We start from the raw sequence: 21,720 nt of genomic DNA on the forward strand, positions 1-21,720 counted from the left end.
ACTTCCCTTCAGAGCTCATTCCACAGCGAGCCTGCCCTTCTGTTCTTTTCATTGCATTTGCAGATTTCTGAGAGAGATGTCAGTCAGACAAGGTCTTTGGTGACTGTGGTTAATTGTTCCTTGGCTGGCCATCCTCACCCCCCGTGACACTACAGTTGGGTGATGGCTTTAGGGCTGGAGAGCTTGAACTTATGGCAGACAAAAGAGCCACTGCTGGGGCATCACCTCAGGAAAGAGAGGAATGGCTGGGAAAGGGATGTTTTTACCTGCAGAAGCTGGGCAGTGTTCCTGCTGCAGGCAGGTCGTGTTGTATCCACAGTTCTCTCCCTGTCTGCATTGCCAGGGAAAGATGCCAGCTCCCCATCCTGCCCTGTGCAGCTGAACATGGCAGTGCTCCTGGGGGGTGTGGGGTTGGTTCCCTGCAGGAAGAGTCCAGGATCAATAACACCTCAGGAATATTTTTAATTGCAGAGGGATTGTGCTCTCCAGTGTCACAGCTCCAAAGCCAGCTTTCCTTGTGGTCCCTGAGCTTCCTAATGAAGATATTCCCCTAAAAAATCCCTATTCTTATAGCAAACCCTGGGCATGGGGCAGCTTCCAAAAAGCAGATGGGTCTCCCTCCCCTGGCTTCATTCTGCTCCTTCCCAAGCCTGTAGGTGTGGGGATCTGAGCCCTTTATCAGCTCCTGTACACCAGGAAATTTTGTAAGTGTCTGGGAAGACCCTGAGGCTATATAAAAGTTCAGCTCGTGATTCATTTCCTTCCTATTCGGGGATAGGCTAATTTGAGAGTATGTGCTAAACATTAATTACCTTCCTTGCCATGGTTTCCTAGTCAGGCATCCTTTCCCAGATGACTTTCTGCTCACTCAGGTCCAAGGCCATAAAAGCTTCCCTATTAGGAAAGGAAATATTTTACATCAGGTTTATACTGTATGCCTGAGGTCATCAGAAGTACAGATGGAGTGGCAGAAATACACACTGAGCTCTCCTTCCCGCATGAAAAATGAATCAATAACTCATTGATTTAAATTAAAATGTCTGCCTTGCAAAATGCCTCCGAGTGCTAATATTTGTAGCCCCCGTGTTTTGCAGCAGTGATTGGAAATCCACTGCCCCTGTAGCACGTGCAGGGATCCATCTCTGCTAACAGCATGTGATTGCTGACACCCAGCAAAAAAAAACAACCTGCCTTCCCTTCCCCTGGAAGGATCCAGCAAGGTGAACTTTTGGAAATTGCTTCTCCTGGCGCATGAATTATGTATTGAACAGGTGGCAGTCAATATATCTGACTTCTTCATGAGGTAATTAAGAATAAATGTGGGAATTCAGGCAGAACCGTTGCCCTGTGCAGGAGGGGAGCGTAGCAATGTGCAGCCAGCTCTGGAGGCAGTGGGGGAAGGGGAGGGGATGCTGCAGGGATGCAGGGAGAGCACAGCTCAGGGGATCTCTGTTGGTGCCATTGCCTCTCTCCGTGTCCTCCTGCTGCTGGCCTGAGCTGATGTTTGCATTCCCACCTGCCTGCCCATGGTGGGGATATCCTGCTTTTTTCCTTCATCCATTGGCTTGTTTGCTGCTCTGGTGTATCTGGGTGTGCTGCCAGCCCTGGATGCTGAAATGAGCCTGAATCCAGTTATGGATGGGGTTACTGTCCCCAAACTGCTGGGTTTGGAGTGCTCAGTTATCTTGGGATAGCATTAACCTACATTTAAAAAAAAATCCAAGCGTTCCTCCCTGCTTGAATTTCTTCTTGTGAGCTAATTGAAAAGTAGCTGTATTAGTGAATGCATCCATGGTCATTAGCAAACAGTTAAGTAACTAATTTTAAAGATTTATGGTGTTGGTAGCAGGTAAATTATAGTCTTCAGAGAGTTTTCTTGCGAATGAGCTGAAAATAAGGTTTGTTCTAGCCTCAGGGAAACATAAAGGAAATGCATTTAATGACCACAAATTGTATGTGCTGATAGTCTCAATAAGATATTTAATGCCTGCTTGAAATTTTAGCACTTGGAAAAGCACAACAGCCTTAACAGCATGGGTTACACATCCTCTCCACCCCTGGCTGGTGTAGCTCCAGGATCTGCCACCTCCTGTGATCCACAGGGTCCTGGGGGAAGGATTTCCCTCTCCTACCTGCTTGGGCCAAAGCTGTGATGCATTAAAACAAAGCTTTGGCCTTTTCCAGCTTTGGTTATAAAAACCTGCAGGTCTCCAGCCGTGCTGTGGATGATGGGCTCGGTTTTGGAGTTAAAATAACGTTTAGGTTGGCAAGGGAAGCTCTGAGTGTGCTTGCAGGGGAGAGAGATGCTTGCTGGAAACTGCTCTGCTCTTTATTTCTGCTCTGGGCAGCCCTCACTGCCCACCCTGACAGTCCCTGTGGTGCTGCCCCAGCTCGGGGTGGGTGACACGAGGTGGGAATGGGGTCTCCTCTGGATCTCCTCCTCCCAGCCTCGTGGCAGGGAATGCTCAGAGCTGTCAGGCTGGCTGCAACCCACACATGGGCTCTTAAATCCCCAGTTCTGATTTTTCTCCCCAAAAATCCGTGCATGAATAAAAGCACTGAGGCAAATAATGAACAGCTCTGGGTCCAGAGAAGCCATAGATGGTCCTAAATGATTGAAGAAGGCAATTTCCCTAACGGAGCTGCGGGCCCCTGGAAGTGATTAGTGCCTGAGCAGAAATGCATCACTTAGCTCCTATTATTTAAACATAAGATACTTGAGCAAGCACACAGAATGTTGTTTGCTGTAAATTCTTTCCCTCATTTGAAGGAGCCGTTATTTACACATGCAAGTGCTGGCAGTGTGTGTGGGAGCTTCCTCGCCTGCTCCTGGACCCACATGGAATATAAATGACCACGTTTCTCCTTGGTAGCAGCGGCTCCATCTGAGGGCTATCTTCCCTGCATGTTAACTGTTAATTATAGGTTACATTTATATCATTAAGGTTTATCTGCAGTCCTTTCCTTCCCCCTGTTAAATCACTAATGCATCTTGCACGGCTTAATTCTCTCGCTTTCACCTCCTTGTCTGAGCAGGGGGTGGCAGCTGCAATGGGGGGATGCCTGTGGTAACGGGAGCAGGGCTGGGATCATGGAATCCAAATTCTCTGGGTGGCTCTGGACCCTAAAGACTGAGTTCCAACCTCCTGCCACAGGCAGGGATGGCACCCACTCGACCAGGATGCTCAAAGCCCCGTCCAAGCCAGCACTGAGCGCTTCCAGAGATCTTGGGGGATGACCCAACGTAGCCAAACGCTTGGTGGGACGTGGCACTGATGCTCTTGGTCATTTCCACCATGGGGAAGTGCCGAGAGATGCTCTGAGAGAGGAAAAACGTTCTGCGTGGCTCAGGCTTCGGTGGGAGCCCTGCTGGGGAGCTGGGAAAGCTCTTGCTTTCCTTCTTAATGAAGAGGTGATTCCTAGGCCTGGGAACGTGCCTGACTCTGGCAGATTATTCAATAAGCAGCTGGGGAAGATGCCTCGGGGGATGCAGGGCTCCTCTCTCCCCCCAGCTGCAATTAAGCTCTTGTCAGCCTGAAGCTGCTGGGGGGAGATGGACGGCGCTCCCGTCCCTGGGCACCTCGGCTGCTGCTTAAACAATTTGTATTTCTACTCCCCATTAATTGGTGTAAGCCCTGGCAGGGGCTGCTCCCCACCCTCCTGGGACAGGGTGGGAGGCTGCCGTGCTGACTCTTCCTTTTCCCAGGGAATCAAAAAGCTTTTCATGCCTTTATTTTTGCTTTTTGCCTGGCTTTTGGTGTATCAGGAGAGCTGTGCTTCTGCAGAGGGTTAATGTGCTCCCCAGCACTGGCCTGGATTTGGGGTGTCAGGGGCCTAGCCCCAGTCATGTCCTTGCAGCAGGGCAGATCCCAAAGCTGTGGGAAGGCAGGGATTCATCACTTGGCTCTCTGTTTGTGTGGTGCCTGTTTATCTTGACCTGCAAACAAGGTTTTTTTCCTGGGGAAGAGGTGCCTGTTCACCCTGTCTCCTTTTCCTTGCTCACGGTGGATTTCTGCCATGCCTGAAAACCTGTTCACATAAAGACATTAAAGGGAGCAAATTATTTAAGAGCTGGGAGCATGGGTGGGTGAGGCAGCTGAAGGCTAGAAATGTGAGTTCTGGCCATTAAGCTGCATATCATGCTTAATATAGCAGGTGATATCTTCAGTCTCCTCACAAGCTCAGTGCAAGAGCCAAGAAACAGAAACTGGCTCTTGTCAAGAAGCTCAGTTTTATGAGATGCTGCCTTTAAGTGGATTCCTTTGATGGTGTGGCCCGGGTTCTGTGGGTATTTGCTGGAGGAGCTGCTCCCATTGCAGTTGTGTCCATGGCAGTCACCAGGCAGAGGCTGCTTCTCCTTTCCCCCACACCTGGCCAGGTGACAGGAGCTCTGGGACACCCCATGTGCTCTCCAAGAGCTCCTCCACGGGCTGCAAGTGCCTCTTCCCCAGGATGTGTTCAGGGCACCAAGCTGTGGCAAAGGGCTTGGGATCACTGGAGGTTTAAAAAAATGAACCTCACCTTCCAAACGCTGCTTTTTTGGGTATCCCCTTAAGTCTCCTGGCTCTGAGTCGGGGTTGAGCCAGAGGAGCACTGACCTGTTGGGTCCCCAGGCTGGCCTTTGGCTATTCCCAGGTTTTCCAGATGTTTGTGAGAGCAGAGAGCCCCTGGGTGACCGCTGGGAGCTGTGACAGCCCGTGATGGTCCTGTGTGGGCACAGAGGGGCATGGGGGATGTGAAACAAAGGCCCCAGCCCCAGCAGGACCTCCTCAGGCACACAGTTAAACCCTGCAGACCTTCATTAAGATTTTTTGCTACTAAAGGGAGCATAAAAACTTTGAGCAAAAACATTTCTAAGCGTTAATAAACGGAGAGGTGCTTGTGAGGCTGGAGGGCTCCTGCTTCACTCTGCACCTTACCACACCTTCATTAGATCTGTGCCTAAACCACAAGTTCCTTTCCCCTTCATAAGCTTTTCCCTTTTTCAGAGAAACCTTTAACCCTGGGGCTGTGCCTGGTGGTCCCTGGGATGCTCCAGTGTGCATTCAGGATTATTTACACCCTCACCTCGTGTGGGATGCCGAGGCAGTTGTTTTTCTTAGGAATTCAGAGCAAAAACTCCCCCAAAGAGCCAATTACCCCCTATTTACACCACACCTCTCAAAGGCAGGCTGGGATCACTTAAAGCAGCACCAATCATTTTAACATCCTGCATGGCTCTGGCACAGCTGCAGGCTCCAGAGCAGCACCAGCTGGATCCAGGCTGATGCACAAATCATCCCTGCTCCAGTCCTGCTTTCCACAGAATGCCTCAGAATTCACTGCATTCTCTGAATTCTGTGGTTACAATTCTTGGCCAATGTGCCCAGGACTCAAAAGGGTTTTTTCCCTGGGCCAGGAGCTCTGCTGGCTCTCCCACTGCTGCTCTGTGTCACCAAGTCCTGTAGCTGCAGCCCTAAAAGAGGTTTCTTTTCAGCATTAATAGATTTTTTTTGATTGTTTGTTGCTGTTGCTCTCAGGAAATCATGAAATTTGGTGATTGAAGGAGGAGCTGGAGGAAGTAAGAGTCAAAAACGATTAAAAGGTGGTGGTGGGAGCAGCTCCAGTACGGATGCACGGATAAAGCAAAGCCCCAGAGAGACAGACAGGAATTTCCTTTGTGCAGCTGAGAGCAGGAGCTGGCCCCTCTGCTTTTTAAATCATTTTACTGTGGAAATGGAAAGGCACAATCCCTCAAGGTACAGCGTGGGGGGAGGAAGAGAGGGGAGGCTGCTGGTGCCAGGAGGCCAAGGAGAGAGGGGCAGCTCTCCCTGGGGACACCAGGAGCAGGATGAGGGGGCTGAGGAGCAGCCCAAGCTCCCAGCTGGGGTGATCCAGCAGGATCCAGCCTGGCACGGGCTCTGCACAGCAGCATCTCCAGTTCCCAGGGATTTTCAGGTTGCTTTTCTCCCTTTTCCCAGATGCTGTGCCTTCCCTCGCCATCATCAATCATTTGGGCTGGGGATGGGAGCTTTATCTCTGATTTAACCCTTGAAGAGGGTGTCATAGCTGTGGTGTTGGTGCAGGAACCTGCCAATACTGCTCCGAGAGGTTCTTTTATTTCTCCTAATTTCCCAAGATTTCCTGAGGCTGTGTTGGGAATGCAGGAGCTGCTTTGAGGCACAGGCAGTCGTGTTCACCAAAGCAAGCCTGTGTTTGGGGTTTGGCAGCTTTTTGAAGCCTGGTCATCTCTCGGTATTTGCGTGTAAGAAACAGGGAGAGCAATTTTTTATATGGCTTTTAATTATTTTATATGGGTAATGGGGAGTGGTTTTAAATTAAAAGGGAAGATTTATATTAGATGTTAAGAAGAAATTCCCTATTCAGAGGGTGGGCAGGCCCTGGCACAGGTGCCCAGAGCAGCTGTGGCTGCCCCTGCATCCCTGGCAGTGCCCAAGGCCAGGCTGGATGGGGCTTGGAGAAGCTGGGATAGTGGAAGGTGTCCCTGCCATGGATGGGGTGGGACTGGATGAGCTTTAAGATCCCTTCAATCCAAACCATTCTATGATGTCCACCCCTGATGGAGCCCAAAGCTCACAGGATTTGGCATTTGGTGACTCTTCTATGCCCCATCTTTGTGTCACTTCTGAGAGAATGAATCCTCTTCTCCCCAAAATGATGCTCCTAAATTTATCCCCGTGTCCCTTGCGTGGGCACAGGGCTGCAAAACCCAGACAGAGCTGCTGGGCCTCTCCTTGAGCAATTCCACTGCATCCCCCCTGCTTTTCAATCATCCCAATTCCCCAGCAGAGCCGTGCCTGTACATTGGCTTAACGTGTTGCCAGTGTAATATCCGTGGTGCTGATTAAATTAAAGAAAGGTTTCCACTAAAACTGGGATTTGATGCCGTGTGTTAATCCCTTTTTCACCCCCCCAGAGATGTGATGGGGAGCATGGTGGGTGCTCTCCTGCTGTGCAAAGCTTTTCCCAACACTGGGGAATTAAGGTGACAAGAAAAGATGCTGCACACTTTGGTTAGTCAAGAAAAAGGAACATTTTATTTTTTTTTTTTTTTCCTAGACAGGAAAATCCCACTTTATACTTGTCTCTGGTCTTCAATTTAACAAGATTTTGCTCATTTATCTGTTCAGAAAGAAATTATCCTGTGGGAAATATTTGTTGTGGTGGCTCTTCCACGGTGCTGAGAGCAGAGATGAAGCAAAACAGTAGAGATTTTTTTATTTTAATTTTTTTTTTATGTATTTTTTTTGGATTTCTTTATTCATGGGGAATAAACTGGTCCAGGATGCTGATGTTAGAGGGTGGTGTGAGCTCCTGTCCTGCACCCATGAGGCTGTTGTGGCATCAGGCTGGGTTCTGCTGCAGAGGGGAAAACAAAACCCCGAGGTTTTCCTCCATCCTCTCTCTCAGGGGGAATTTCCATCCATGCCCCACACCTGGGGAAGCAGCACTAAAGGATTTTCAAGCACTTTGAGAGCTCCTGTTAAAAGGTGCTATCAAAATGAAAAATGTGATTTTCTCAGAGCGGCCCCACCTGTGGCTCATCCATCTCCATTAGGGCAGAGACTCACAGTGAGTTATGGGAAGTCCTTCTTAACCTCAGGGGAATTTTATTTTTTTCCCCTAATTTTGGGGGTGTTTTTTGCTTTCTGGGCAGATCTAGCAGGGGATTCTCATAGAAAAGAAAAATGGTTTAATGTTAATGTGATGCAGCGTTTATTAAAAGGAAATATTTTGCACTTCAAAGAATCTATCAAAGGCATGAATTTGAAAACAAGCAAAACTCCTTTATATGACCAAGAAAATCTTGTCAATGCATTATCTGCCTGTGGTGGGGAGCCAAGTTGGAAACTGAGTTCTCACCAACGTGATTGTTTCCATCCCCAGTCAAGAAAAGAGATAAGAGCTCTAAAAAAACACCCAATTTAATAAAAAATCAACATTTAGCTTGGCCTCACAAACGGAAACCTCTCTCTTCTGCAACTCCACTTGCTCCCCAAGACACTGCTGACCTCAGGGGGATTATTTTGAGCTGGTTTTTAGGCTCCTTTCCCAGCAGATCTGTCCCCAGAGCATCTCAAAGCCACCCTGGGGCAGCTCTGCAGGCAGGGGAGCAGCTGGGGCTGGGCTGGGCCACTCCAGCAGCTCCTTGGGACTTCCTGCTCTGGCCACAGAGTTCTTTAGCCTGATGGCTTTGGAATGCTTTTCTTCAATCTTTGAAGCTCTTGTGGAAGGGTATTGAATTTAAGCAGGGTTTTGCCAAATCAGTGCAGTTTCCTGAGAGCTCAGAAAGAGTTCTTGCTTTTTTTTCTGCCTGTTAGAAAGAAATATTATTTTCTTCAGAGGAAGGGGGGAAAAAAAATCTATAAATTTATGCATATAATAAAAATATAAATATAATATATATTGTAATATTATAATGAAAATCTAATGTTATAATTATATAGAAATTATAATTATCTATATATAAAAATATATATAAAATATATAGATATATAATATATAAAATATATAAAATATCATATATAATATAATATATAAATATAAAATATAGAAATATATAAAATAATATATATTTAATATTTTATATATGAAAATATAAAATATATAGTAAAATATTAAAACATATAAAAATATATTAATATATAATATCGATATTAATATCTAATATACTGATATAAATATGAAATATATTTATTTAAATATAATAATAAAATATTAAAATATGAATATTTTTTAAAAAATCTATAAATCTGAGTTTTATCTGAAATGTGAAAAAATGCTGTTTGTCCTTACTGCTGGCTGTGGTGAAAAGTTTAATTTAGGGGACAGGGAAAAGTCACATCCCTGTGCTGCTGGCATGGGTTACCCTGGGACATACACACACCATATTCCACATGGAGAGGATGGAAATCCTGGCCTGGAAACCCTCCTTGTGTCCCCCTGACACCCTGGAATGTCACAAGAGCCTGAATTTAACTTCAGAGTCCTCTCAGGCTGAATAAGAGCCCTTTTATAGGGAATGGGAAAAGTTAAACATGTTGTTGGGTTTACAAGCAGTCATTAAATATTTGCTGCTGGGCTGCTGTGGGTCCCCATTCTGTCTCCAGCTCGCTGTCAGGTCTGTTCAAAGGGACAGAAATAATCCTGGAGGGGCTCACAGTGGCCCAGCCCTGCTGGGGACAAACCCCCCTGGCTTTGAGTTTTTGGAGGGATTTTGTCTCCCTGGGTTTCTGGTTCTCCCCTGCCGTAGAGACCTGGCTGATAAAGCAATAACTCAGCTTTATTGATTATGTCAAAGGCAGTAATTCAAGAAAGCTATTTAAATTCACAAGAGGAAGCTATTGCAATTATAAGTGTCTGCAGCAGATTATTAATCATTTTTGTTATGGCTATCAAGCCACGAGACAGACATTTTCTGTAAGGCTTACGTGAGCGCCGGCTTTTCAGTAATGACTTGGGTTTTGCTCTCTTATTGGTTCATAATGCTGAATAAAAAATAAGCAAACTGCTTTTTTTTCCTAAATCGATGTGTGTAAAGCTTTATAGCATATTGCTATAGGGGTGTGGGAACTTTCAGCAGTTTAAATTCATATTCTGTTTAATCCAGCCAGATACCAATAGTGGCTTTGCACTCCCTTTCCCTTTATTCCTCTGGAGTTATTCCCAAAATAACACCGAGACTTGGAGCAAAGCAAGGTGCCCATCCCTGGAAGTGTTCCAAAGCCATACAGGTGTGTGCTTAGGGCTATGGTTTAGGTGATCCTGGAGCTCTTTTACAATCTTAAAAACCGATGTGAGAAGGGGGGAGTTGTGTCCCTGGGCTGGTTTTTGGGATGGATCCGGGGCACTGGGGCTGGGGAAGGGCTGAGCTGGCTCTGGTGTCTCTGGGGAGGATGCTGCTCCAGGCAATGCCCTGCTCCCCCCTCCCCATCTCCTCTCTCAGGCTCTGCCCCTGATGGATGGTTCTGGGGCTGGCTCAGCTCTCCTGTGAATATCCAGCTCTTCCAGCCAGGGAAAACGGGCTTTTACACCAGTCCTGTAAATTATTACTTACCTTTGGCTACCAGTGAGCCCCAGAGCTGATAACAGCAGCAGCTTGGGCAGCCTTGGCTCAGGGCCAGTCCCCATTTCTACTCTGGGCAGGTTATTTTTTTCAGCAAGGCAGTTAAGCAGAACATTCCTCTATAAAAAGCTGCAAAAGAGATCAGAGCAGCTCTCCCTCATCTTCCATCTCCTCTGCTTAGTGACCTAGAACTAAATGTTTTATTATTAGAAGAAAAAAATTGTAATATATATATATATATATATTCAAGGCAGGTTTTTGATACAGGGTTTTGGGAGGGCAGGATGAGAGATGATGCTTGCAAGGGTCACTTGCTGAAGAGGATAAGGGGCTCAGAGCATCCTCTCCAGTGGCTGAAGAGGTGTGAGGTCCCTCTGAGCACAGTCACTTTCATCTGCTGAGCTGACATTGGAAGGAGCAGCCTTGGATTGGGAAGGTGAGGGGCTGGTGGGGACCTCCCTGGGACCAGCTCTCCTGTGGAGATGTGAGGAGAGCCCAGGTTTGGATCATTTCTCCCTTGTTTAGGGGTGGGAGTTGCAGGACAGACAGGGGAATGTTGTCCTGAGTGACCTGAGCAGAGAGACCTACTGTCCTCCAAAATGCAGCAATACACCCTCTTGGCACACTTCCTTTTCCCTCCCCTCAAAGCTGGGCTGGTTTTGATTAAATACCTCATCAAACATTTATTTTGCCTGAAAGGAAGCTTTTGTTCTTGTTCTGGGGCCTTTCTGTTATAAAAACTTCAGCCAAAATCACTTAATTAAAAATGTGCTTTTGCTGCTGTGGCTGTCTGGGAGCTGCTCCGAGGTGCAGAACGGGGTGTCCACAGGGATAATCCAGCCTGGATGTGCCACCTGGGAGGGAGACAGGACTTTGGGAAGCAACAAAAAGCTCCTCTGGGCCCCAAAAATGCCTCCAGCAGCAATTCTTCTAGAGTCATAGAACACCTCAAGCTGGCAGGGACCCGGAACCATCCTTGAGAGCAGCTCGGTGGTGAGAGTGGATTCTTCCTTTTGGCTCTCATTTACCCTCAGAGTAAAAAAAGTAATTCATAAAGTGGCCACATCAGCTCAGGTCACTAAAGGATGACCTGGAGCAAAAAGAAAACAAAGTTTAGTTTAAACAAAAGGGTTTTTTTTTGGTGAAGATGTTCTGCTAAACATCCACGGTCCTCAAGGACTGGTGGGGCTTTGTCTTCCTCTCTTCCAGCAGGATCAGCTGCTCCAGGGATGACGAGTGGGCCCTTCCCCAGGCTCTGTGTACCTTGGGGGAGCTAAAAATGGCAAGGGAGAGGCGAGATGTTCCTCGCCTTGCTGAGCGCAGGGGTTTTATTTTCACTCCACCAGATCAGCTATAAACAGCTATTAGAGATTCTCCTGCAAGAGTCCAAAATGCTTTGGGTTCTGTCCCAGTTATGGAGTGTAGGAATAATTAATGCTGTGATAGCAAATGATAGGGAGAGAGGTTTTTTTCTGGGGGAGTTGCCCTGAAAATGTGTTTTGATGGAGGAGCTGGTGCTGGCATGTCCTGGCAGGTTGTGCCATGGTGAATTCTCAGGCTTTTCCATCTTTCCTATCCTAATTTTCCAAGGAAACTTTTTTTTTCTTGGTGGTTCCAAACTGCCCAACAAGGTTTCATCCAGGTGCAAAGGGATGCAGGGTATTATTCATTAATCTGCAGTGGAGATGGAGAATTCCTTTGGAATACTTTTAGTTTTCTTTTCTGAAATGTAAATATCTCCTCAATCAATGGACTTGCTTTATTTTGGCCTGTGTTTTTGGTTGGTTGGTTGATCTTTCTTTGCCCTTTTACACCTTTTGGCACAGACAGGGAGGAAGCCAGGCTGAAAAAGTGCTGTGATTCCCCTTTTTCCTTTTGTGATGCTGGTGAAACTCACAGCCAGAGCCTCTGCTTTGCAAGCAAACATCTCAGAGCTGATGGATGCTGCCATTTCACTCTGCATCACTTGGATCCTATTTTTATTTGTGCTCTACAACCTCTCCCTTCCATTAGCACCGATGTTTTTAGGTCTCATTTTCACAGAAACGTTGATGTTCCGGCCCCCAAAAGCAGCGATGCTTTGGGCTCCTGCTCACTGCTGCTGTCCTGGAGGATCAGCCATCCTGCTGGGATGTGCAGATGGACACGTGGCACTGCCAGCCTGCCTCTGAGGCCCAGCTGGGAAGAGCTGGGGCGAGAGTTTGCCGTGGCTCAAAGGATCTGGAAGCCAGGCAGGAGATGCTCTGAATGGACTGGGCACCAACTGCGTTTTTCTTTCTTGTGTCTCATGTGAGACAAGGTCTTGTGTACAGGCTCTGCTGTGCCACTTCTTAAGATGTAAAAAAAACCCAAAAAACCAAAAAACAACAAACCAACCAGAAAATTTACTGCAAACAACCCCCGAACAGTCTGTTCGAGCTGGAAATCTTCACCGCTCGCTTGATGTGACCTTCTTGGCTGTGGGGAAGGGAAAGCAGGTTTGTGTTTCTCATAAATAGCATCTCGTGGGACAGCAGGAGGTGTGGAGGGAGAGCAGCCCAAGGGTAACCCCGCTGCACACAGCCAAATTCCTGCTGGGCCACCTCTCCCACATCCTGCTGCTGGCACATCCACGGCAGCACCTCGGGCTCCTGGGCAGGGGGTTTGGCAGGTGCCCCCTGGTCAGGGGCTCTGTGTGTCATTTGGGGGGTGTCTGCTGGCAGAGAGCTTCAGCCAGAAGGGTCAGAGGGGAAAACATGTGGGGGATCCATCCCATGGTGGTGGGAGGCTTTCTGTCACCCCAGACGGAATGTGGAGGGACAAACTGAGGGGAAACGATGTCCTGCTGTCATTGGGAGCTGAGAGACACCCAGATCTCAGATCTGGTGATGTCCTGCTGTCATTGGGAGCTGAGAGACACCCAGATCTCAGATCTGGTGATGTCCTGCTGTCATTGGGAGCTGAGAGACACCCAGATCTCAGATCTGGTGAGCCTTCCCTGCCCCTTTTCCCTCTGAGAAACAATGGGAAAGGTGTAAAAGGAGTTGGATGGCTCTTTAATCTGAGCAATGCTAGAAATGTCTTGTGTTTTGTAGGTTTTAATGCAAAGAACACATTCCTTCTCTGCCCTTCTTGCCTCTCAGCTTGTTCCTTATGTCTGCACCCCCTGTAAGTCTGGCCTGCACACTGCAGACCATCCCCAAACCTGTGGAAAGCAGATTTGTCTGGGAGAGCTGACTGGATCAGCACAGGGACAAAACCCCTGGGATTCACCCCAAGATGAATGCCTGGGCTCCATGGCCCAATCTGGTATTTTTATTGCTCTCCTGAAGCTCCAGCAGCATCTTGGGGATGAGGAGGGAGCAGGCCAGACCATGCCAGGTACATCAGATGGCCGGAGAGGTTTCAAGGGAGATGTGTAGCCAAAACTGTGGCTCCAGGCACCCCAGGGCTGTCCCAGGGCTGCGTTCCTGCCGGTGCCTGCATTTCCCTTTGGCAAAGCGACAGGGTAATTAATTTCAGAGCCATTGTGCCGCAGTGGCAGGCACTGATTTATAGCCCAGGGAACAGCTTCTGGTTCAAAGTGCACATCCGTTGTGTTAATGCTCCATGATCTTTACCCCCGTGAGGAAATGGCAGAGAATGAGGAGATTATTGCCACCAGACTGGGCTCTCGCTATTACCATGATAAAGGCGGTGCAGATGAAGGGTGGGTCGTGCATACAGAGCAGCTTCCCTCCCCTGCATCCCAGCTCCAGAGGCTTCCCCGAGGATGGAGCTGCTCAGGGAGTGTTGGTCACACAGTCCCTGCTCCCAGCTGCTGCTTGGGCCCCTTTGGCTGCTGGGTTTTTATCTCCTCCCCATCAATTTTTATTAATTGTGCTGCTTAAAGGCTCTTTTAGGGAAGGCGTGTGATGGGACAGACCAGGAAATCCTGGCTCCTCTGGGATCAGGGGCTTCCAAATCCCTCCTTTTCCCAAAGGAAAGGCTTGGAGGGGCAGGTGGATGAGCAGTGGCTGTGAGGGGTGTTGCCAGTTCCTGGGCATCTCCTGCCAGGAGCCACCCCAGCCCACGGCTTCACAGTTCAGCAGCTTCTGGAAACTGTTTTTCCATGTCTGTGAGCTGGGCCAGCCATTCCCCTGGCAGAAAAAACATCTCTTTCCACGGGATTGATTTTCTGCTGTTTTCTGGGAGTGATTTCATCCCTGAGATCTGGTGAGGCAGGCAGGCAGGGATCCTGGGAGCATCTCTCCATCTGCCCCAGGTCTGTCTCACCTTCCCTGTCACCGAGCACCGACTGATTCCAGACCCACCAAACCTTTTGGGGCTTTGCCTTTCCCCCCCTGCTGAGGATGCTCTGGCTTTTTGCTAAGTGGTGCTTGGGCAGGGAGAAATGCTGCTTTCCCTCTCAGGACCTGCTGCAGGAATCTGGGCGAAGGATGATGATGATGTCAGGTCTGTAGGGAAGGTCTTTTTTTGGAAACACTCATCAACTCCTGTCTGAGGTTTCCTTTGGGAAAGATTTGTGGCTGCACTGGGGTGATTCAAGGTAATTTACCCCAGGGATCAGCTCAGATCCTGGGTTGCTTCAGCTGGGCTTGGCTCAAACACAGAATATGTGGAACAGGAGGGCTCTGCAAGCTGCTGGGGTTTTTAGGTGTTATTCTAATACTAATAATTAATACAGTGATGTGTATAATCCTGTGCACGGAGAGTTGAAGCGTTCCCTAAAGCTTCTTTGCATCATAAAACTCCTAATCAAATACAGAATAGATCCCTGCCCTCTCCATAGCTTTAATCCTACTTCTCTTCCAGAACTAAACAGCTTTAAATTCCTCAGTCCCATGTGTATTCAGCTGCAGAGGCAAAAACTTTGCCATTTTTAAATCCTCCCTTAGTGCCAGGCCAAAATCTCTGCAAACACAGACTCCGTAATCCTCGCTAATTTATCAAAGGTGCTCCTGAATGCTAATTTTCCTGTGCTGTGCTCTGGATCAGAATTACAATTGATTGACTATAAAATGATAATTATACACTGGGAGCTTTGCATTGTGTAAACACCTTAAATTGATTCTCCTGCCCTGCCAACAGGGAAATTCTTTCCATCACGTGCTGACTCTATCTGGGATCGAAATGATTCTGCCTTTTACAAACTTTCCTACCATGTATGGATTTTTTTGTTTAAAGCAGGCAGCGAGCATGCCTTCTCCTCCCTGCTGGGCTGCTGCTGGAGTGGCAGAGTCTCCCTGGAAACAACTCGAGGAAATGGAGATTTTCCAAGGGCTGGGGGTGCAAAATCAGGTCCCTGTGAGGACTCGTGGCTGCAGGGGTGACAGATGAAGCAGGGCAGAATAGGGTAAGGGAGTTCAGTTGGAAGGGACCGATGACAACCATCTGCAGTACATCCCTTTGCAGGTCCCTGCTCATCCAGGGATGCCTTCCCCAGGAATTCCCTGGTTTTCCTCCAGACTCCCATTTCCTGTGGACATAGGTCTACCCTGCATTGAATTAGCAGTTTCCGCTGCAGAAGGCAGCTCTTGACTTCAGATGTTTTGGGAAAGGTTTGTTTTACATTAATATTCTGGCTATAAAAAGAGTCCCACAACCATAGTGACGAAGGGGGAAAGCCACTCTTCGATTTCTTGACACATCTGTGTTCTCAGTGTCCTGCAATCTGTTTTTTGACTTGAGCATTAGTTCCCGTTTCCCATATTTCAGGGAGGGCCTGCTCTGTGAAAGGCATCAAGAGGCATCCCCAGACAGCCAAACCATCTGGAAAACCCAGGAACCTGGAGGGAGCTGTCTTGACAACAAACTTCCCTTCCCATCCTCCCGAGTGCTGGCCCTGCCAAAGGGAGCAGGCACGGAGCTGCCTCTCCCCAGCTCCCCCATCCATCCTGGCCTGGGGAAGGAGAGGCTTTTCCCCTTCCTCTAAGAGGATGTTAATGCTCCACTCGCAGGACCACGCAGCTAAATCAATCCTGCAACGGCGTGGTTGATGCAATGCACGTGCTCCAGAGCCTTTAGTGAGGATGCTGGGCTGTGGGGGGACCTTGGATGGCCCCAGAGAGGCCTGGAGCAGAGTTAATGCCCCAAACCCGCAGTGTGACCCCGCTGCCAGGCAAAGAGAAGCGAGGGCAGACCCCCTTTGCCTGGCCCTCTCCTGTTTGCTCAGCCCCCCAGGCTGCTGCCCATCTGTCTGTGTCACTGGTGGGAGCAGGGGGGATGGAGGATGAGCCTGGGGGGTGGATGTTGGCGCCCCAAAGGCCCTGGTGTGCTCAGCAGGGCACCACCACATCCCACTGCCACGGGGAGCAGGGGCTGCGCTCCAGAAACCTCTGCAGGACCAGACCCAGAGGAAAATTAAGAAAGGAAGATGGAGAGGTAATTAAGTCTGGCTTATCTGCTGTCCCCAGGGGCTTGCACTCGCCTTGGGCCACCCCACAGGGGCACCAGGGGATTCCTGGTGGTTTGCTCAGCCTGGAGGGTAGGACCACATGGTGAAGGACCTCCAGATTTCTTCAAGACAGATTGAGTGGTTTTTTAACCACTGCACATGTCCTGAGGTGGTTTCTGACTTTTCTGTGGGTGGGTAACCTCTGGGGATGGTCAGAAATAAAGCCAAACCTCCTGTGCATGGGAGGCTGCTGGGGCAGGCAGGGACATCCCAGGGAGCACCAGCACAGTTCTGGAACAGCAGCTCCTGGAAGTGCTCAAACTGGCTTTCCCCTAAGAGCAACCCCTCATGCTTCTGAATTTTTGGAAATCTATTCCTCAGTTGTTCCCTTAAGTATTTATTGGATGTCTCCCTTTTTCTTTCCTTTTTTTTTTTTTTTTTTTTTTTTTAAAAAGCTTCCTCATCCAAATTCTTTGCTCTGTTATTCCTCCGAGGATCATGTTTGCATTTGGCAGGGAGGGAGCTGGCTTGGTTAAACATAGACCTTGGTGAAGTGAAGCCAGAGGGATTTCAGAGCTCTCTGTACCTCTCTCTGCTGCTCAAAATCCTCTTCCTTTCTGTCTTACCCATGTAGGAGACTCGGTACACACAAATGCTGGCACCCTGCAGGCTGGCAATGGCTCTGCTCCCAGAGTTTTCCTTGCAGGAGTCAGGCAAGGGCTGCAGGGCTTTGGTGTTTACTGAGGGTGCAAACAGCAGTGCCCCACAGTCTGCTCAGCTCTGGGGTCTGGGACAGGCAGATCGCTCCCACTCAGTGCTTTTGTTAGCTGGAGGAGGGATTTTACCCTTTAGCAAGGATGGTTTTGTCCTCATCGCTTCGGAGCTCCTAATCCAGGCCTGTCCTGTCCTCTGCTTTCCCTGTGACTGCTGCAAAAGCTCCTTGAGCAGGGAAAAAACAGCCCCAGCTCCTCAGAGGTGGAAGAGGTTCCTCCTGAGAGGAGCACTGCGGGCAGCCTGGAGGCTGGGGGAGGAATGTGAAGAATTCAGGATGAGCTGGCAGAGCCATGCTGGTGGCCAGCACTGCCAGGCTGCAATCCTCAGGGCCCTGTGCTGGCACAGCTCTGAGCACCAAGGGGCTCATCCCCTCTCCCCTTCCCCAGGATTGCAGGGATCTTTGTGGGACTCCCAAAAAACCCCCTAAAATCCCTTGCTCCCCTCCTTGATCACTGTAGTCAAAACAGAGTGATTTCTGTCCACCGTCCTTTCGTTGTTGCAGGGAGTTTCAATGTGGGGCAGGCCTGGTTCTCCTTTCACCTCCTTCAAATGACTCATCTTGAGCGCATCTGGTGTCCCTGCTGCAGACTAATGATTCATAAGGACAGTAACCCAGGGGGAGCAGAGGGAGAGGAGCAGGATTGCTGCTTCCACGGGGAGGGAGGCTGGTGGGCGAGTCACGGCAGGATGCGGCACGCCGGGCGCTCCGGGGAAAAACCGTGGCTGGGAAGGTGGAGAGAGGCTCAGCCTGTCCCAGCAGCCTTGGCAGCCCCAGGGAGCTCCAGCTTCTGCTCCTTCCCGAGCCAGTTATTCAACAGTGTTAACACCTGGTGTGGGATCAAGGAGTGTTTTAATCGCCTTTTGGGAAAGGTCGTGGGTTTCCATCTCTGCGTGCTGCCTAATTCCACTGTGGGTGCTGGCAGAGTGGGGTGCCTGCTGCTCACATGGCTGCAGGAACTCCTTTGCCCCTCCAGGTTTTCTGGGCACAACTGGGACTTTCAGGGAGCAGTTCTGGTGACCTGGCCATGCCAGAACTGCCCAGGTCCCACCACAGCCCTGTGCCACCAGCAGGCAGGTGCTGGGTGGGTCTGGTGTGGGCATTGCAAGGGCTGCTCAGGGATTGTCCACCGCCCGAGCTCTGCGGCAAATTGAGCACAAAAATAGATTTTTCTTTTCATTTATCCTGACTAAAGCATTAGAGAAAAGTGACAGAGTGCAGGGGGGTGTCCAGCAGCACAGAGGTGGAGGCACAGCACCGAGGAGGGGGTGACATGATGCGATCAGCTCCAAATCCCAGCTACCCAACGCCCCAATAAAGAACAGCCCAAAGGGTGGGTATGAAATGCTTCGGTGCCATGAAGTATTTCTGAACCTATTGCCTAATTCCCCCAAAGTTTCCCATTTCCAGCCTGGGAGTGAGAGAACCAGGGGGGCTCCAGCATCCCTGGGAGGGGGAACAGACCCATACCAGGGTGGGAAGAACAGCTGCAGATCCCTGATTCCAGCTGTCACAGCCACAGGCAGATAACTCCCACCTTGCGAGGAGCTGAGCAATGTCGTAAGCCTTTTGGGCTCAGGGTGCTTGTGGTGGGGATGAATTTGGCCCAGAGATTTCTGTTCAGCTGCATTGAGTTATTGGCCATCTGGCTCGGCGCGCTGTAATCCGCAGCTTCTCCAAGCCCATATGGGAGGCAATGTTTTTTTTCGCTGTGTATGTTATATTTCCCAGAACGTATGGCCCATACATTTAAAATATTTGAGCACTGCCTCCTGCACTAGCAGATAATCTGGAGCTGTGACACCAGAGATTTCTTTGGAGAAGAAGTTATTTCCCAGTGTTTTAGGCAGCTTTAAAGCACGATTCTGGGAAGGGAGTGCTTGACTTCGTGCCCAGTGCCCGAGCTGGGCAGCAGAGGGTCCAGCAGTGCAGGCACTGCCTCTGCCTGCTGTCCTGTGCCAGTGCTCTACTAATAATAATTATATTCTTTTTATACCCTTTGTCCTTTTGCAGTGATCTGGGGACCTCAATTTCTGTCTGTTTGTGACGTGCCTGCCCCTGCATTAAACAGGGAGGTAACACCAGGCCTGGGAAAGGGTCTGGGCCCGGGGTCAGGCAGATCCTCCTCCTTCTCCATCTAACAAAGCACAGCTTTCCTGCACTCTGCAGCCCCATATCCCTGTGCCCTGAGACAAAACTGTGCCCCCAGGGACAGGCACTGCCAGAGCTTGGTGCTTGAGGCAGGCTCGGGGTGTTTGATCTGTCTGTTTTGCAGCTGATGTGGCAGAACACCGTGAGCATCGTTCTCTGGAAGGCCATAGCTCCAGACAGGGCTCTGATAAAGACCAAGCATTTAATAATATGTTCATGGCATAGTTTTATACCCAAAATACGTGGTGGTGTGCTATGCAGCTTAAGTGTAAGTGAACAATATCATATTACTTTGAATATATGGACAGCTTAGCTTATGAAATGTATAACTCATCCGGTGTATGGAAAACCAATACATCTTCCATATGGGCAACAAATCAGAGATGATTATCCCTGGGGAAAAAAATGGCCATGCTGTATTGAGCATTTTGACTTGGAGTAGACACAAGTTTTCATTCCTGCTTCATGACTAAATTTCCTAAGCTGAACAGTCAAATAAAATGATCTCATTCCCTTCTCTGTGCCATGGCACAGCTTTGCTGAGAGCTGTTTGCTGGAGCAGGCTGGGTTCCAGCTGCAGGGGTCAGTGGGAGCGCTGCCATCAGCCCCTGGGTTGGGTTTGGCCAAGGGCAAAGTGTTGCTGGTGGCTCAGAGCTGCCTTTGTGGCACCTCTGGCTGCGCTGGGGTGAGCTCCGAGAGCCACGGGTGGGGAGAGCTGAACTCCCACAAAATTCAGAGCCCTTCCCTGAGGATGCCATTCCCTGAGGATGCCATTCCCTGAGGATGCCATTCCCTGAGCACTGGGAGGTGCTGCAGGGTGCTGGCCATGCCCTGCTGACCGCTCCAAGGGCCACTCGCCCACCGTCCCTGCGCCTGCTGCCGGCGTGTAAATATGTCAAGCTCAGGAGATGATCTTGTTATGGGAAGATTATGCTAATGAAATGTTTCCTGAGATCAAACTCATTTTGTGTTCAAAAGCATTAAAATAAATGGCTTCTAATTGAATCTTATAAACGGTCCCCTCCTGATAATGAGCCGCTATTAATTATAATTGAAGGAAGGCAGAACACAAACACAGCGGCAGCATGGGGGGAGGTGATGGCACGCTGGGGGCAGCTCTGTGCTGCCCGTCTGGGAGGGGTCCTGACCTTCCCCTCCATCCCTCCCACACTGCTGGCACCGTGGTCCCTGGGGTGACACACGGGGACTCGGCCAGGGACATCTCCAGCTGCCTGGGGACATCCCAGGAAACCTTCTTTGGGTCTTTGAGGAAGAGGGAGAGTAAATGTGTAAATGCACTGAGCTGAATGCACCATCCTGCAGCCTGTAAAATCTCAGTCCTTTATTACAACTATTATTGTTACTATCCTTTTTTCCTTTCCAAAGGCCCAGGTCCCTGCCAGGCACAGCGTGTGCTGTCCAGCCAGGGTGACCTCATCTGCTTCGAAGCACAAAATGGGCATCTGAGCTCAACCAAAGAAAATTTACAGGAATTCATCTGTCAACAGGGACGTTTCCATTTAATAAGTGCTCAGCTTGAGATCACATTAGCCCTTCAATTATTTATACGCTGAAATTGTACAACTTCTCCGTTCAGGTCTAAAAAAAGAAGTAAATGTCTTTTGCTTTCCTTCCAACAGAGCTTGTCAGCTGAAACTTAGCAGGAACACGGCAGGCACCCCTGCGGGGTGCTGGGGGTGACAGCCTCACGACAGCAGGGTTTGGGTGCTGTGAATATGGGCTGGCCAGAAAATCCCACTGAGGATGCTCAGCCTTTGTCTGCTTCTTGCAAGGAGTGCCTGTGACTGCGGGCTGGGGTGCTCTGGGGAGGGTGGAAACAGGCCCTGGGGCATCCTTGGCACCTTCTTCCTTGTTTTTCCCACTTTGTTGTCTATTTAAAGCACTGTTCCCTCTGGCATGTCTCTTCCCACACGGTTGTCCAGCACAGGGATGGTGGGTGGGCGGCACAATCCAGGCTGGGATTCGCTCTGCCCGCCAGGCTAATGCCGCTCCAGAGTCACTAATGGCCTTTGCTTTTATGTCTCATCTGCTTGAAGGGATTAAAAGGGAATAATTAAATAGCCAGCAATACGGTCATCGATAAAATTGCACCGGTAATGATGGGAAAAAAGTACCAGCAGGAGAAGACAAAGCCGGGCTGGGCTGTGCGCAGCGAGGGAGGGCTCCACAGCCTCTGGTTTTTGGCAGAAATCATTAATGCAGGGCAGGCTGTGCCCGAGGAGCTGCTCGTCCCCCCGGGCACGCCTGGTGTCCGTGAGTTTGGCTGCTGTGAGATCCATGAGACTCACATTTCCCAGCCCGGCTAATCAACAGCGCTAATGCCGCATTTAAAAA

At 49.4% G+C, this 21,720-nt stretch overlaps 1 long non-coding RNA gene across 1 annotated transcript in view; it reads left to right on the forward strand.

Annotated features, from left to right (window-relative positions):
• The window catches only part of LOC147649874 (uncharacterized), a 32,718-nt gene extending 12,339 nt beyond the window's left edge, over nucleotides 1-20,379 (forward strand). Inside the window, exon 2 of the long non-coding RNA XR_015277607.1 lies at nucleotides 15,764-20,379. This is a non-coding gene — a long non-coding RNA (uncharacterized LOC147649874). The remainder of the gene's footprint in view (nucleotides 1-15,763) is intronic.
• The last annotated feature ends 1,341 nt before the right edge of the window (nucleotides 20,380-21,720 follow it).

The sequence above is a fragment of the Cyanistes caeruleus genome, chromosome 18 (genome assembly GCF_971803275.1).
Source record: "Cyanistes caeruleus chromosome 18, bCyaCae1.hap1.1, whole genome shotgun sequence".
NCBI classification, from domain to species: domain Eukaryota; kingdom Metazoa; phylum Chordata; class Aves; order Passeriformes; family Paridae; genus Cyanistes; species Cyanistes caeruleus.